At 37.3% G+C, this 9,787-nt stretch overlaps 1 long non-coding RNA gene across 1 annotated transcript in view; it reads left to right on the top strand.

The window, feature by feature from the left end:
* The first annotated feature begins 3,116 nt into the window (after window positions 1-3,116).
* Window positions 3,117-9,787, top strand: part of LOC132010267 (uncharacterized) — a 62,454-nt gene continuing 55,783 nt past the window's right edge. Inside the window, exon 1 of the long non-coding RNA XR_009402208.1 lies at window positions 3,117-3,257. This is a non-coding gene — a long non-coding RNA (uncharacterized LOC132010267). The remainder of the gene's footprint in view (window positions 3,258-9,787) is intronic.

Below are 9,787 nucleotides of genomic sequence, written 5' to 3'. Positions count from 1 at the left end.
AAGATTGTTGTAAAACAGCTAATAAACAGGAAACATTAACTTCCCTCGCACAGGGCCTTTGCAAAACCAATATTAGGCCTATGTGCTCTGTACATGTATTTTCTCTGAAGCCAATTAACCTCTTTATTGGAAAACAAGGGCTTCGTTATTGTTGAACGTGGCAGCTAATCCTTCACAGTAGATAACTTTCATTGAGCATGAGTGGAATGAGCTGTATTTACTCCACTGACTGACATTCCTGTACAATTAAAAGATTAATTGTTTAATTTCCTCAGGATTGGTGCTCATGAAGGCGAGCAGATCCATAAAACTAAAAACTATGGTTTTTCTCTCCTCCAAGGCCAGGGGAGCCATGGAAATTTATATTTGGATGGTATATATATTTTTATGATCCTGCCCATGTAAGGATAGATGAGGGCTTGAGTATCTTTGTAGAATCAATTTTTATGCTATTTCTTCCACATAACTTTGAAGGTTCAGACTGAGATAAGATATGGGACCATAGATTTGTCACATCACTTTGATTTTTCAGACTTGGATTTTTTTGGCTGATACACAGCACATGGAGGAAGCCGACAGAGAAGAATAATGAACATGTAGGCAGTGACCACTTCAGTAGATATAAAACGCTGGAAATACGTTTAATAACAGCTTATATCATTCAAGTGGGTGCCCACCTGGAGTTTCAGGAAGACATTTCATGAGCAAGGGTGCCAAAGTCCATGACCTTGATGAACTTGCCTGGAAATCAGGTAAGAGACAGGTGGGCAGACCAGGGGGACAAAGCCTGAGGATGGCAGCCCTCTGTGTGGAGTGTCTATGTATATCCATGTGTGTGTGTGTGTGTGTGTGTGTGTGTGTGTGTGTGTGTCCTCACATGCTGCGGTATTTTTTGGTATTTCATATTCGTGTTTCATCACCTTCCCCAGTTCCCCTGACTCCTCCAACCTTTCTGGATCCCCTAACTCTACTTTCCCACTTCTCTCTTGATTTTCGTCTCCACATATCCAAGTTAAACTCTATTCATCTTTGTTTCACCTTGAGGGTTGAAATTTCTTTTGTTTCCTTTATTTTTTTTTTTTAAAGCCACTTCAGTGTGTGCAGTTGTAGGGATACAAATATCCAGGACAGGCCTCTAGGTCAGGGCTGCTCAGTACAAGGGTCATGTGAGCCACCCCTGTAATTTTAAATTTAATCGTCATCTGACATTTTCTAATAGCTGAGTTAAAAAGTGAAACAAATTTATTTTAATAATATTTGTACTAACCCAATATGCCCGAATTACTGCCATTGTAACATGGAATCCATATAAAAATATATTTTTTTGCAATTTGAAGTCCTCTGCCTATTTTATTTTAGATTTACAGCATCTCTCAATTCAGACTAGCCACATTTCCAATGGTCAGTAGCCACATGTAACTGGGGACTATCACTATCATCAGATGTTAAACGTTATGTCAAAGCGAGAGACTTAAACTTTTTTGCCATGAATGAGAATTGCTATTTACAAACAAGTTTGCATTTCAGGCCCAGAGAAGAGCCATCTTCAACGATTTTCATCAATGACTGTAACACGCAGGATGTTAGTGTATATGCTGAATGACTGTCAATGGAAAAGCTATTTTTTGGTGGAAGCTTTTTCTTACTATCTCTTATTCCAAAGACACAATTGTGTAGATACAACTATATATTTTGTTCCTCATTCATTTTTGGGGTGAGGATAGTTTCAGAATACATTGAAGCTGCTTTATTGGCTTTACTTCTCTCAAAAGGCTCCTGTACACACAACTTCTCATGTATGTTCTCCCAGAAAAATCAAGGGACTGGGACAATTCATCCTGAAAAAAATTAAAAAAAAAAAAAGCAACTTTCACCATTTATATGGTGCATTTCATTATAGGTTAAAAAATTCAGTTTTGTCTATGCTTAGAATGTTGTGATAGTTCTAAAATATTGGTGCTACCCATACCCTGTCTTCTTTTCAAAGCTCTCTTCTGTCTCCTGAGAAGAGATGTGCACAGCACACCTTATTAGGCAGAAAAGCCCATGGGATATCTTCTCTTTCAAGTACTTTTAAAAATCTCCTACTTTTGTTCTGGCATTTCTGGCTACCTTTATCAAGGGAGAGAACATAATTCTCAATGTCAACTCTGTGATCTAGATCACAGAACAAAGTCTGAAGTTGGTTCATCAATGACAGCTCATACTATCTGTTGGACACAAGTTAGGGAAACTCTAAGGGAATGGACAGAACCCCCATTTAAGAAGGCCTGGAGTATGAAAACCCAAACCCATTACACAGCTCCATTAGAGGGGCTTTCTCTAGAGGCAAAATGTTTCTTCTTTTTACCACAGGATTGCTTTCAACCAAAGTCTCTCCATCTTCCTTGCACTTATGTATTTGTTTATAAATCAATAACTACTTGAAAGAGAGACAGGAGAAATGAGAAAATGAAGAATAAGTGTTGGGGACCAGTGCCAAATTGAGAGCCATCAAAAATGAAGATAAACCATTTCTAAGGGGAAAATAAGGCTTACCGTTTAAAGCTTCAGTTTCTGTTTACTTGCCCCTTAATGGCTATCTGCACAAATTATGAAATGAAATTCTATAGTGACCTTATACTCCATAATGGCCTTCTTAAAATTAATGTTCATGAGCACCCCTACACACCCACCATTACATACAAACACAGAGAGGCATGTTTGCAGCTTCTTTCCAGACAACTCCACAATGCCCCCAGGAGGTGGTGACCAACTGATTAATGTTTGTCTGAGGAGCGCCACTGCACGTTTCCAGAGCTGCTGGAAAGCCAGTTCTTACCAAAACAGCTGCGAAGCCAGACTGACTTCTAACCTCCCCTGTTGAATACAGGAACTCTTGGCACAATTACAGTGCAAGTAGCACAGAACCTATGGGGTTACCATTATAGAAACAGACTTGGCCAGCAGGAAATGTTTACATCCTGCATGGAACCCTGATGTTCGACATGAAACCAGAGCGACTCATCATGGTTAGAGAAAACAAAAGCCTCCATCTTTGAACTTGCCTTGTAGCCCAAACAAACAAATATTCTCACTTCCTTATTGTCAAATGCCTCACTTCCAGCTACTTTCATTGAACTTTGGATGCTCCTGAGATGCAGGAAATTAACAATCCTGCTGAAATACAAGCCACTTCCACCAGGGAGAACAGTAAACGACACAGCCAAGAGAGATGGACCCTGGTTGATCTTTGCAATTCCTCAAACATCTCCTAGGTAAGTCCATTATCCATTAATAAAAATGAGCTAGGCTTCTTACTACAAAAGCAAGATAGCCAGGTTGTACTACAACTTACCAAATTTGAACCTTAGAACTCAAGAGGTAGTATTAACATGCTGCCTTATACTTGATTCTCCATGATCTAGATCTAGCCTTGGGAAGGAGGCTTAGGAGGACTAAAAGAAACATGGGTTGAAAGGTTGAGGATCTGGAAGAGAGGGGAGTTAAAGTCTTTTTCCAAGTTCCAGCAGCCCTTGGCAAAGGGATAGTACCAGAAAACCACCTGGTCACCCAGTTTCCTTCCAGTAACTGGACAGAAGACAGAGGCTTCTGTCTTCTTCATACTCAGAGAGTGTGGCTCTCTGAAGGACTGTTAATTAGTTTTATGAGAAACTTACGCCTGATGCCTTGATCATTTCCCCTCCTCCACTAGCCAAAAATAAAGGGACAGGAAATATAGAAGATTGTTTTGATTGTCATCTTTCAACATGGCTGATATGTGGTTTTTTTTTTTTTAACAGCAAATCATTGGTTTTACTCTTTCCTTAAAATTTTTTGCTTATGAAATGCAGAAGCTCTCAGAAGCCAAACAATTTTTTTTTTTTACTTCAGCAGGCTACTATGATTAGACTATATTTGTTTGTTCCTTTCTTGTGTTAAGATGACCACGCAAATGTACCCACTTCCTAATTGCAGAAGGCCAAGAGGAAATCAGGCAGTCAAAAAGAAATTGTGAATAACCATTCCACTTCCAGGCTTATTTGAATTTTATAAGCATATATGGACAAGGGAATATTGAAAAGCCTTTAAAGCAATGTGCAGGGGTGGGTTGCAGATGGGTTTTAGGACTGGGAACATTCTGATTACTTGGGTGAGTTTATGAATGTATTTCATCTCTGAGCTTCTGTTCCTTCTTCTACAAGATAAATATCTCTGTCTTAGGACAGTAGGGTATAGTGGATAAGAGTTCAGGCTGTTGCTGACACATCTGCACTTGAATATGAGGAAGGAAACTGCTTCTCAATTTAAAAAAAAATCTTAAAATTCACCATTGTGGTTGTTTCTTCATTCAAACGACATGATAAAATTTATTTAAATCATGACATTATGTATTAGATTTTCTATTACTGCTGTAACAAATTGCCACCAACTTCATAACTTGAGATGATGCAAATTAAATATCTTACATTTCTATATTACATATTACATATTTACATAATGTAAATATCTTACATTAGGTTAAAAGTTTGACACAGATATCATTAGGATAAAACAAGTTGTTGGTATGGCTTTATTACTTTCTGAAGACTCTAGGAAAGAATCTATTTCCTTCCCTTTTCTAGCTTCTACACTCCCTGACTCAGGACCCACTTTCTCCATGTTCATAGTCAGCAAGTTTTTTTTGTTTGTTTGTTTGTTTGTTTTAGTAAGCTCCATACCTAGCATGGAGCCCAACCTGGGGTTTTACTTCAAAGTCAGCAACTTTACGTCTCTCTGACTATAGCCAGAAAAGTTCTGTGATTTTTAAGGACTCATAATGATTCCACTGAGTTCACTTGGATAATTCAGGATATCCCCCCTCATCTCAAAGTCCTTAACTTATTCATATCTGAAAAGTCCCTTTTGCTATTATGTAAGGTAGTCTGTTCATAGTTTCCTAGGAGTACAGCGTGAATATCTTTAAAGGCTATTATTCTGCTTATCATATCCTGGGAAGTGGCAGAATCTTATAAATGCTCTTTGTTACTTACAAGAAAATATCTTTGCAACCTTTATTCTGTTTTAAGGATACACGTGAACAATTTTAGAACTAGTCCTCTGAATAGTTTCCTATTGTCAAAAGTGGTAAGTAATATGAACGTAAATTAATTAGTAAATGAAAGTAAATACATACATACAGTTTTGGGGTCAGGTTATGTTTAAGATATTTTCTTGATCAAACTGTTTTTCAAAAATTACGTAAAAAGTGTTGAATAATCAACAAATAATGTAATATAATATAATGTAGTAATAACAACTAACGAGTATACTATTCAAAAATAATAATACCAAAGTTATGTCCTAATCACCACCCAAATGTCATCAGATATATTTCTACCCCTTTTAAATTTTCCCACAATAATGAAATATATCAGTGACTCTCATATTCTGATTTTTTCTCACTATAAGTGTAGGCTTTTTTTTCGACTCAAATTGTTTTCAACTTATACCATCCAATTATACTCAATGCACAATGGAATCCTTTTGTAACATATTCTTCTCAGTGTTCTTTGCTGGATGCTCCCTGCATTACTAAAATTTAAATGCTAGTATTACCTAGGAGTCAGCGCTAGGGTACTGTTATTCAGTTATGCTTAATCAACAAAGAGGCTGATCACACCTGGTCCCATAGCTTTATATAACTTCTATTTCTGACCAATGACAACATTATATTCCTAGATCCAACCTCCTTCAAGTTCCCATATGACATTTCTATTGAGATGCCTAAGAACCTTCTGAAACCTACAACTTCTGAAGTCTTTCACATCTTGATAAATGGCAACTCTATTCTATCTGTCACCAACTCTGGAGTCCTCCTTGATGATCCGCTCTTCCTCTCGCAATCAACATAAATAAACTATGACAGTTCAACTTTCCAAATGCATGCAGAGTCTGACCCTAGTCATACCACCACGTTCACAGTTCCTCTAGTGTAAGCCACCACCATCTCTCACCTGGATTATTGCAACAGTTCCCCAATGGTCTTCCTGTTTGTATCCTTGACATCTCCTCTGCTCAGAAGCATGCCGTGGCTTCACAGATCACTCAGAAGAAACTACAACATCCATATTATGGATACAAGACCCTACATGATTTGGTGCTGTACTTCACTGTTCTTATTTCCTGCTGTTTCCCCATTTACACTACAAATTCCAGACACACTGGCCTTCTTGGGTCCTTCAAACTTGTTGTGCTGCCTACCTTCCATTGATCCTCCAGATCCACTCTTTACATTTCTCCCCTCTACTCTGTGCCCAAAGAGACAGGCATCTCTCTTCAATCTTTCTTCTACATCTCCTTGAACTCTACTTGCATAAAAGAAATGAAAGAAAAAACTGCGAAAGGTATAAATATTGCTTAAAGGTAGAATGAGAACTGAATCAAGTCGAAGACCTAGACAAACAAAATTTGAGTTGAGAAAGGCTGAAAGTTCAAGTAGCAGAATTTGACAAGCAGAATGAGGGCAAATCTAGATTTAGCAGAAGAAAAGCATTGTGCTCCAGAAACACCTGGAATTGATAACTGATCCATTTTTCCTCATCCATTTTCAGGGACAAAATAATAGGCTGGATTGATAAACAAAAGATATGTGTGTTCATAAATATTATTTATTCATTACAAAGTATATTTAAGACATAAATAGTGTTTATTGAGTAGTTTGTTTTCAAAATTGTGGAGCCAAAGCAGAGAGAGCATAAAATAGAAGTCAGTCAAGTTGCAAGAGCCAAAATCACCTTTCTGTCCTTATAATTATTAAGAGTTACAAACAGACAAAATGAGCAATACCACCTCAAATCACTGTGTAGCTTAATGGCAGTTGTGAGTTTCAGGAACTATACATGAATTTTTTTTTTTTTGTCAATTTCCCCTTACTTTTATAAATAGCATTCCCAAACATTTTTGCATTAAAATTGAAATTGAGGGGATGAATAAGAATTACCTAGTATTATTAAAAAAAAAACAAAACTGTTCAGGTCTTTAAATATTAAGACTACAGTTTCGGGATACCTGGGTGACTCAGTTGCGTAAGTCCCTTACTCTTGATTGCAGCTCAGGTCGTGATCTCAGGGTTGTGAGACAGAGCCCTGTGTAGGGCTCTGCAGGGGGCATGGAGACTGCTTAAGATTCTCTCTTCTCTCTCCCTCTGCTCTCCACCAACCCCCAGCACTTGTGTATGCTCTCTCTCTCTCTAGAAAAATAAAAGAGAAAAGAATAAAATAAAATAAATTGAATTTAAAAAAATAAAAGAGAGCAGTTTAATCCCTTCCCAAATTTATTGAGTATCTTCTATGTGTTACTCACTTATCTATATTCTAAAGATACATAGATGAGTAAGATTTCTGGTTCCTGATCTGAAGGATTTTATGGTCTAATAAAAAATAACAAGTATTTTGCAAATAGTGATTATTAACAAAGGTTTACTAATAACATGAATAAAACACCGTGGAAACCAGAAGAAGAGAATTGATAATAATATTTCATGGAGGAGAATCAGACTAGGAAAAGATCAGTGAAAGTTTTAAAGGAAGAAACATTTTAATTGAAACTTGGAAATGATTTTTGTGTTCAGACTTTGTTAAGAAACATCACTCAGGTAGAGAAAACAATGGATGCAAAAATGGGTTTTCAGAAAATAGTGAGAATAAGCAAAAGAGTGGATAGGCATAAAAAATAAGTGGCATTGAGGCTCATTAAGGCTAGCCTGACTCACATGAAAGATGGAGAAGGTCATTTGTGTTCTATACATAAAAATATGGAGGAATGGGTAAAAACTGACAGATTTGAAAGATTTCAGAGTTAGACTTGACAAGACGTAATGATTGATTGGATTTGGATGGAGAAAATGAGAGAAGTCAAAGCTGGCTCCTAAATTTCTAGCTTGAGGAACTAAATGAGTGATGGCATTCATGGATAAAATATTAATAGAGTATGAGGATCAAGTATGAAGACTTAGATGGTGGGGACAGCTTGGAATATGATCTAAATGAGAAGCTCTACAATTTCCAGGTGGAGGTGTCTGGTAGAAAACTAGAAACACAAATCTGGAACTTTGGAGTTTTCAGGACTGGAGAAATAGGTTTGAGTGTGATTATATAGGTAAAACTGAACACGTGGCTAATTCATGCAACTGAAGAAATCCACCATGGCAAGAAATCAGGAAAGAAGACTGGAGTCCCTAGACCAGAGACATATTGCTAGTAGGTGTTCAGCCACACAGACTTTGCCCTGTACAATGCTAGAGACATCATTCACTTGGACTGTGAAATGAATGGTGCCTACTGGAGTTATTCGGGGAGCTACCCTGACACTGGAGAAAATATACCAAGTATAATATTTCAAGAGGAGGGGGAGGGCACAGGAAAATCACAAAGAACACCAAATATCCGGAGCAGAAAGAAAAAAAAAATCAAAACATAGGACTGAATGGAAATTGTCAGAGAGATTAATAGGGAAACCAGAAGTACAGTGTTTAGAAACAGAGGAACCATTTTCAAAAAGAACATAATCTACAATATGAAATTCTGTGAAAAAGATCCAATAAAATGCAGGATTTAAAGATTTTATTTATTTATTTTTTGGTACCTGGAAATAGTAGGTGATTGCTGGTGCCAGCAAGACTGAGATCCAAGTATAAGTCACAAGTCAGAGTGTGGTAGCATTAAATAATGACTTGGAAAAGAGAAAATGGAAGTAATAAATGGAGACTGTACCTACAAGGGTATTCATTGTGTACTCCTGTTGCTCAGATAAGCATTTTATCTCCTTTTCTAAATTCTTCATCTTTCTAGCCAGAGACTATTTCTTTGACTCGCGCACAGAATCTAATGGTGCTCTTCAAAAACTGTATGTTTTAAATTAATGAGTAGGCATTAAAGTTTTGCTCTGATACTATTTACCTGACTCTACAACTGACATTTTACTAATTATTTGTTTACATGTCTGTCTGTTTAATTATAGTGGAAATATCTACCTCTAAGCCCTCTCTAATAGATTGCTAGTAGTTGTTTGAAGATCTGTGTTCAGAAGGATTCTGAGGTATTATATAAGCTCGACTCAAAAGTTGAAAAGTATCTGTCCCAGAAGGGGAATTGGGAGTGCAGCCTGCTTGTGTTGAGAATGGGGAATTTTTCCATCTGCCTTTATAGCCCTAAAACCCTGTACACTGTCTGGTCTAAGCAATGAATAAATCGTCAGTGAATGAATACACAAATGAATGGATATATTCTGCATTACAGTGGATTTGACTTGGGTCTCAGTAAGTAAGCAGGATTGAATTTGACTGGGTCAGTGCTTTCCAGCCAACCAACGTCATGATGCCCTACTTATGACATGGGCTACAAATGATTTGCTGTTAAAAATAATTTACAAAACCTTGCCAGTTGTCTCATCAAAAGCAATAGATTGAATTTATGGTGTGTAATAACTACATTCTCATTCGTATTCCGACTTGATTTCCTGAGTAAAAGATAAATGAGGAGGTTTAGAGCTGAATTTCTGGAAGCATAAGAAACTCTGTTTACATGCAGCTATGGTGGTGTTTCCCAACATAGGCTTTGTCCATCATGATAATGAGGTACAAAGAAAATCAGGAAAACTGTTGAATATCTACAGATAGCAGAGAGGAAAATGTCAGGGGGAAAGAAGATATCCTAGGATAGAGAATGATAGGAACCCAGAGGCCAGAATGTGCTTGGCATAAGAGAAGGTCGGACACTAGCCTCGTTAAGTGAGTTGAAATGTTCTGTGGAGATCCTGTCGAGATATG

The sequence above is a fragment of the Mustela nigripes genome, chromosome 2, assembly GCF_022355385.1.
Source record: "Mustela nigripes isolate SB6536 chromosome 2, MUSNIG.SB6536, whole genome shotgun sequence".
Taxonomy (NCBI): domain Eukaryota; kingdom Metazoa; phylum Chordata; class Mammalia; order Carnivora; family Mustelidae; genus Mustela; species Mustela nigripes.
Note: the sequence above shows the minus strand (reverse complement) of the source record. Positions and strands in the feature narration are given on the sequence as shown.